The 7,694-nt window shown below is 37.7% G+C and overlaps 1 pseudogene; it reads right to left on the reverse strand.

Moving 5' to 3' along the window:
• Positions 1-1,761: 1,761 nt before the first annotated feature.
• Positions 1,762-5,515, reverse strand: LOC110221838 (nucleolin-like; annotated as a pseudogene).
• Positions 5,516-7,694: the final 2,179 nt, after the last annotated feature.

The following is a 7,694-nucleotide window of genomic DNA, read 5'->3' on the forward strand; positions in this document are numbered from 1 at the left end:
ATGGGAAGAATTTATGACCAAACAAGAAATAGAGGGCATTATAAGATGTAAAATGGATAATTTTGACTATATGAAGGTTTTGCACAAACAAAACCAAAGCAAGAACCAATGCAATGTTTTTATAGCAAGTGTCCCTAATAAAAGCCTCATTTTTCAAATGTATAGAGAACTGAGTCAAATTCATAAAAATACAGGTCATTCCCCATTGATAAATAGTCAAAAGATATGAAGAGGCAATTTCCAGATGAAGAAATCAAAGCTACCTATAGTCATATGAACAAATGCTCTAAATCACTATTAATTAGAAAAATGCAAATTAAAACGACTCTGAGGTACCACCTCACACATGTCAGATTGGCTAATTTGATGGAAAAGGACAATGATAAATGTTGGAGGGGATGTAGGAAAAGTGGGACACTCATGCACTGTTGGTAGAATTGTGACTTTATCCAGCCATTCTGGATAACCCAACGGGCTATAAAACTGTGCATACCCTTTGATTCAGCGATACCAATACTAGGTCTGCATGCCAAAGAGATTTAATAAAGGGAAAAAGATTTATTTGTATAAAATAATTATAGCAACTTTTTAGTGGTGGCAAAGAATTGGAAAATGAAGGGACGCTATCAATTGGGGAATAGCTGAACAATTTATGGTATATAACCGTAATAGATTATTATTGTGCTAAAAGAAACAAGAAGCAGCTAGATTTCAGAAAAACCTGGAAAGATTTAATGAACTCATGCAAAATGAAGTGAGCAGAACCAGAAGAACATTGTACACAATAATAGCAATGTTGTATGATGATCAACTGTGAATGACTTAGCTATTCTCAGCAGTGCAATAATCCAAGACAATTCCAAAGGATTCATGATGAAAAATACTATTCACCTCCAAGAAAGAACTGATGGAGTCTGTATGCAAATCACAGCATAATATTTTTCACTATCTTTATTTTCTTCATTTTTGGTCTGTTTTCTTTAGTAAGTAATATAGGTATAAGTAATATAATACTTAAAAGTACTGTAAAATAAATATGTTTGTCATGATCACACATGTATAAACTATATATAACTGTTTATCATTTTAGGGAGGGGGAAGATAAGGAAGGGAGAGAATTTAGAAATCAAAATTTTTAAAAATGAATGTTAAAACTTTTATATTTAATTGGGAAAATAAAATATTTTTCCAAAAGGAAAGAAGTCCAGTTTTCAATTCTGCTTCTGCTTCTTATAGACTGTATGTCACCCATAAAATAGGAATGATAATAACCATACTATGTCAACCTCGCATGGCTGTAGTAAGGAAAATGCTTTGTAAACTGAAAAACATCATACAAATAAGAGCTTCAGCCTCTGAATCTCCAAATTGGTGGAATCTGATTGAGATTTTTCTTTTTTTCCAGGTTAGGCCCTTTTAATGTGTCCTAAAACAGGCTGCTGAAGCATGAACTATAAAAAAAATTGCGCCTTTTTCTTTGCAGCCAAAAAAAGAGACATAAAAATGAAAATAAAAACACCAAAAATAGTTGTAGGGGAAAAACAGTTTTGTACACAAAGCATAACATTATAGACTCAAGACAATTCATACACAAAAAGGTTAACTCCCACATCTATTACCCATCTCTACAAAAAAGTTTAAATAACATCCATCCAGTCAAAACCAGCATGCTCTCTCCTTCAAATGTCATCCAGGTTTTTCCAAAACGATTTCTGGCCTGCGTGTTTGCCTTGGAATGTCCTCAGAAGGTTCTGTCAATGATTAGACGACAGGATAAAACCGCCAGAGTCCATTCAAATGGCTGGGGGAGAAAGAATAGGGAGAAGCTATATGAATTTTGTTATCTCCTCCTCTTCCTTGGCCTCTTCAGAAACCACCTGGACCTCCAAAGTTTCCTTGGCTTCCACCACTAAAGTCCCCTTCACCTCCTCTACTGATTACTTGGCCACTGTGCTTGGCCCTGTCCGGAGTTACTTTGTTTTCATCAATCTCCCCATCTTCCCTGGCCTCATTCTCAGTTTTAGCATCTTCTTCTGAATCAAAATCCACAAAACCAAGTCCTTTAGATGACTCTATCTCTCTGTCTTTGGCTATCCTGGCATCCACAGAGTGATGAAATGAATTTTTCATTGTTTCTTATTTTGGGTCTTTGGACAGACCTTTAACGAACAAAGTTTTGTAAGACTTGGGTGCCCTTAGTGCTACATTAGTTTTTTCTGTTCCCTCAGCTCCAGCTGTATGGCTCTGCCTTCAATTTCTATCTTGGTACAAGAATTTAAAGCTTCTTCTGCATCTTCCACAGAGGCAAATCAATGAATACATATCTTTTAGGTCAGCCTTCATTGTTCTGAGGCAAGCTGATGGGTGATGGATGTCACCTTCTCTAACATTTTCTGCAGATTTTACTTAGTGGCATTGTAGACGAGCTTATTCAGCAACAGTGGCTTTGAGTCTTCCAGCTTGCTGCTCCAGAAGTTATTCTTCCCACCTCTTGAGATTTTTTGTCCTTGACTTTTCACCCCTGAGGACCTGACCATCAATCTCAATACCCTGTTTCTCTTACAAGGCTTTGTCCGTGTCTCTTTCTGTCTTGAATTCAATATAGGCAATTTCTTTGGGCATCCCATCCTTGGTGCAGACCAGTCTGACCTCAATAGCATCTTTAACTTCCTTGAGTTCCTTCTGAGTTATTTTATATGGTGGATTCTTGACAGAGTGTCCTTGCATCTTGATCTTTCTTGTTCTCTTCTCCTTTTTCTAGCTTCATTCCAGAGCCAAGCACTTTGGAGCCACTGAGTACCAATGCCCTTTCCATGTCTTCAGCAGATCCAAATTCCGTGTAGCAAAACTTACTGGTGGCACCAATGAAAACATCCATAATGGCAAGGCCCTTTTTTGTAAAGAAGTCCATGATTCCAGTTTTTTAGTTCAGAAGTGGTTTTGTTGAAGTCCAGATTACCAGCCAAGAAATTGAAGTTTGTAGGCATTTTAGTTTCTGATTTCTGTTTCTTGGCTTTGGGGATTTTCTGTTTGCCCATTTCCTTTTTCCTCTTTCCTGGTACTTCTTTGATGGACATTTCTTCTTATCTACTTCCTCCTTATCTTCATCTCCTTCTTCCTCACCATTTTCATCTTCTTAATCCTCCTCTGATTCTTTGGCTTTCCCAGCTTTCCCAGAAGCAGCCTTCCCTTTGGCGGGTGCTGTATTCACAGCTTCTTCTTGAACTATATGAACACAATTACAAAACACTTTTCACTCAAATAAAGTCAGATCTAAATAATTGGGAAAACATCAGTTGCTCATGGGTAGGCTGAGATAATATAATAAAAACGACAATTCTGCCTAAGCTAATTTATTTATTCAGTGCCATACCAATCAAACTACCAAAATTTTTTTTATAGAGTTAGAAAAAACAATAACAAGATTCATTTGGAAGAACAAAAGGTCCAGAATATCAAGGGAATTAATGAAAAGAAATGCAAGGAAAGGTGGCCTAGCTGTTCCAGATCATAAATTGTATTATAAAGCAGCAATCGTCAAAACTGCTTGGCACTGGCTAAGAAACAGAATGGTGGATCAGTGGAATAGGTTAGGTATGCAAGACACAATAATCGATGACTATAGTAATCTGCTATTTGATAAACCCAAAGACCCCAGCTTCTGGGATAAGAACTCACTATTTGACAAAAACTGCAAAAGAGTATGGCAGAAACTAGGCATAGACCAAAATCTTATACCATATACCAAAATAAAGTCAAAATGGGTTCATGATTTAGATATAAAGGCTGATGCTATAAGCAAATTGGGAGAGCAAGGAATAGTTCACCTGTCAGATTTATGGAGAACAGAGGAATTTATGACCAAATAGGAGATGGAGAATATTATGAAATACAAAATGGATAATTTTGATTACATTAAATTGAAAAGTTTTGGCACAAACAAAGCCAATGCAACCAAGATTAGGAGGGACACAGAAAACTGGGAAAGAGTTTTTACAACCTGTGTCTCTGATAAGGGCCTTATTTCTAAAATATATAGAGAACTAGGTCAAATTTATGAGAATGCAAGTCATTCCCCAACTGATAAATGGTCAAAGGATACGAACAGACAGTTTTCAGACAAAGAAATTAAAGCTATGCTTTAAATAACTATTGATTAGAGAAATGCAGCTCTGAAGTACCAAATCACACCTATCAGATTGGCCAACATGACAAAACTGGAAAACGATAAATGTTGGAGAAGATGTGGGAAAATTGGAACACTAATACATTGTTGGTGGAGTTGTGAAATGATCCAACCATTTTGGAGAGCAATTTGGAACTACGTCCAAAGGGCTATAAAAATGTGAATAACTTTTGACTCAGCAATAGCACTTCTAGGGCTGTATCCCAAAGAGATCATAAAAATGGGAAAAAGACTCACATGTACAAAAATATTTATGGCATCTCTTTCTGTGGTGGCAAAGAATTAGAAATTGAGGGGATGCCTAACAATTGGGGAATGGCTGAATAAGGTGTGGTATGTGAATGTAATGGAATACTATTGTGCTATAAGAAATGATGATCAGGCAGACTTCAGAAAAACCTGGAAAGACTTGTATGGACTGATGCTGCATGAAATGAGCAGAACCAAGAGAACATTGTACACAGTAACAGTCATGTTGTGCAATGACTGACTTTGATAGACTTAGCTCTTCTCAGCAATGCAAGGATCTAAGACATCACCAAAAGTATCATGACAGAAAATTCTATCCATATCCAGAGAAAGAACCATGGAATGTGAATGTAGATTGAAGTATACTATTTGCTCTTTCTTCCCCCTTCTGTTTTGTTTTGTTTCCTCTTTCTTGTGGTTCCTGTTATGGGTCCTAATTCTCCCTTATAACCTGCTAATGTGAAAATAGGAATGTATCTGTAGAGCCTATATCATATTGCATGCCATCTTGGGGAGAGAGTGGGAGAAAAATTTAAAACTCAACAGAGTATGGAAGTGATTGTTGGAAACTAAAAATAAATTAATGAAAAGAAGTCATTCTTTCAGTTTTCATCTTCATCACTATAATTTTCCTCCTCATCCTCTTCCTCCTCATTCTCAGAGTCTTGTTTGGCTAAAGCTTGTTCCCCTTTTTGTGGCTTTGGGTGGCTCAAATTCTTCATCCTCCTCATCTTTGCTCCCATCTTTTCAGATTCACTGACTTCTTTCTTGGCATTCTTCCCATTTTTGCCCCCTCTCTCCTTTTTGGGGGGGTGTGTTTGTTTAGTTGGAGTGACTCCCTTCTTGCCTGGTGTAGCCACCTCTTGGCCAGGGCCATGGCCTTCTTACCAGGAGTCATGACTACTTTCTTGGCATTTGTGGTGGCAACAACACTTTTTTGGCTGATGGTACCTTCTTTGCCCGTGTAGCCACAGCCATCTTGCCCTTCTGAGGGACCACTATCTCTTCTCCACTACTTTCTTCCTCTTTTGGGGAAAGAGCTGTTTTCTTTGACTCATCTTGATTTTTAACAGCCTTCATCTGAGCTTCACCATGGTGCTGGTATAGGACTCAGAAGTGGAGGGTGCAGATCCATCAGCAGAGGCCAAGGCAGTATTAGTGGTAGTGGAGATCATGGCATCCATAAGCAGCTTTTTGCTGGCAGGGACTAAGACAAAAACTTTGCTAATCTTTGTTTAGAGAACTTGATTTTAAATAAAAATTTATGATCTACAAAACAGATATATTAAATGAATGTTTATAGTACCCTAAATAGGAATTTTCTTCCAAGCCAAGTACCAAAATTGACCCTTGAAGCAAGCAGTATGAAGAGTGAGAGCTCTCACGTGTGTGTGTGTGTGTGTGTGTGTGTGTGTGTGTGTGTGTGTGTGTGTGTGTCTGGGGAAAGGGACTGGAGTATAGAGAGAACGGTGACCTATGATGGGGAGATCGCTACCCCTAGACATTGGCATAAGTTTACTGCTGGGGAGGCAGCCAATCAGAAGTGAGAAGGGAACAAAGCAAAAAAAAAAAGCTGTCTCAATCTGCCATCTGACAGCTTTCTATCATAACTAATTGTTCTTGTTAACAAGGTATTAAATTCTGCTATTTCTTTCTTCTACATTTAGCATCCCAGAGCAAAAGACTGGTTGGTTCTCCCTAGTTATGGCTTTGCTCACTCAGTTTACAACATTACTTGCCGAGTTTTCTTTCCCCGGTATATTTACATTATGATTCAGTTTACCGAAATCCAGATTTTATGATGTGTTTTAGGAGCAGGTTAGTTGCCTACATCAAAATGCGCTTGCATTTTAAAGCACAAGAATCATCCTCTTTATGTGTTTTTGCTGCTTCTGTCTATAGGATTGGTACTGGGATCTTTGAACTTCCTCCATATCCCCTGAGGCAGTGATGTTAAACATTTATATTACTTCAGATGATGAGCTAATGCAAAAAAAAAAATATCTACTGGGTGAGAAATGTTTAGAGGCTATGAACCTGGCTTAACCATCTAGAATCATAGAATTAAAGCTGGAAGGGACTTTGGAATCAGCTCATGCAACCTCTTCATTTGGTAGATGAAGAAAACAAGATCCAGAGAAGATAAGCGACTTATCCAATATTACACATCTGTGTCAGTATCAGAAGCAGTCTTTGCCCTAGGTCTTTTCTTGACATGCTTGGGTCAGGGGTCATGAGCCCCTCTAATCATATTTAAACATTTCTAACTTTTGAATAAGGTAATCAGAGCAATCTGTCCCCCATAATTTCTTGTCTCTGCTTTCTTTCATTGAGTCCTTTGGCTGATTTCCAGTGACCATCACTTTTTGTGTGTGGGCCCAGCAATAATGATGATTCAATTCATTTCAGTGCAAGGTAATGCAATTCAGTCCAATTCAACAAATGATTATTAGATGTCTAATATGGTCAAGGCCCTGTGCTGAGTAGTAGGATACAAAGTAGGATATATATAGGACATAAAGGAAAATGACAAAATAATAATAATAAAAATAATAACTGGCATTTTTTTAACTTCAAGGTATACAAAGCACTTTAAAAATCTTATCTCATTTTACCTTCACAACAAACCTGGGGGTTAGATGCTACTCTTATCCCCATTTTACAGATGAGGAAACTGAGAAAGACATAGGTCAAGTGATTTGCCTAGGGTCACACAGTTAGGGCTTGCCCTCAGTCAAGTTGATAGACTGCATATTATAAACATGTAAACTAAAATACGAATAACAAAATCATTGAATGCATAGGAGAGGTCAGAGTGGCTTGAGAGACATAGGGACAGAGAGAACTCTTCTAATTAGAGAATTCAGAGGAGGATTAGTGGAGGAAGTAGTACTTCCTTTAAGGAAGGAAAAGAGAAACCCATTGCATGCTATAGGAAAAGGTATGCACAAAGGCCCAAAGCGAAAGGGCAGGGTAAATTCAGGGAATTATGAATAATCCAGCTTCGATGGAAATGGAGCATGTACTAAAGCTATTATTATGAAAAAAAAAACCAAACCAAAAACATTGTGCTAGATTACAAGGGGCTTTGAATGCCAGACTAATGGGGTTAGTGTTTTTTTTTTTTCTGTTGGCAATTGGGAGTCATGAAAGGTTTCTGAGCAAGGAAGTGATATGATTAAGACATTAGGAAGATAACTCTGGTGATGAATCTGAGAGGGCCAAGAATGAAAGCAAGGAGGCCAACTAGAGTGGTATT

The sequence above is a fragment of the Phascolarctos cinereus genome, unplaced genomic scaffold, assembly GCF_003287225.1.
Source record: "Phascolarctos cinereus isolate Bilbo 61053 unplaced genomic scaffold, phaCin_HiC Scaffold_4;HRSCAF=312, whole genome shotgun sequence".
NCBI classification, from domain to species: Eukaryota; Metazoa; Chordata; class Mammalia; order Diprotodontia; family Phascolarctidae; genus Phascolarctos; species Phascolarctos cinereus.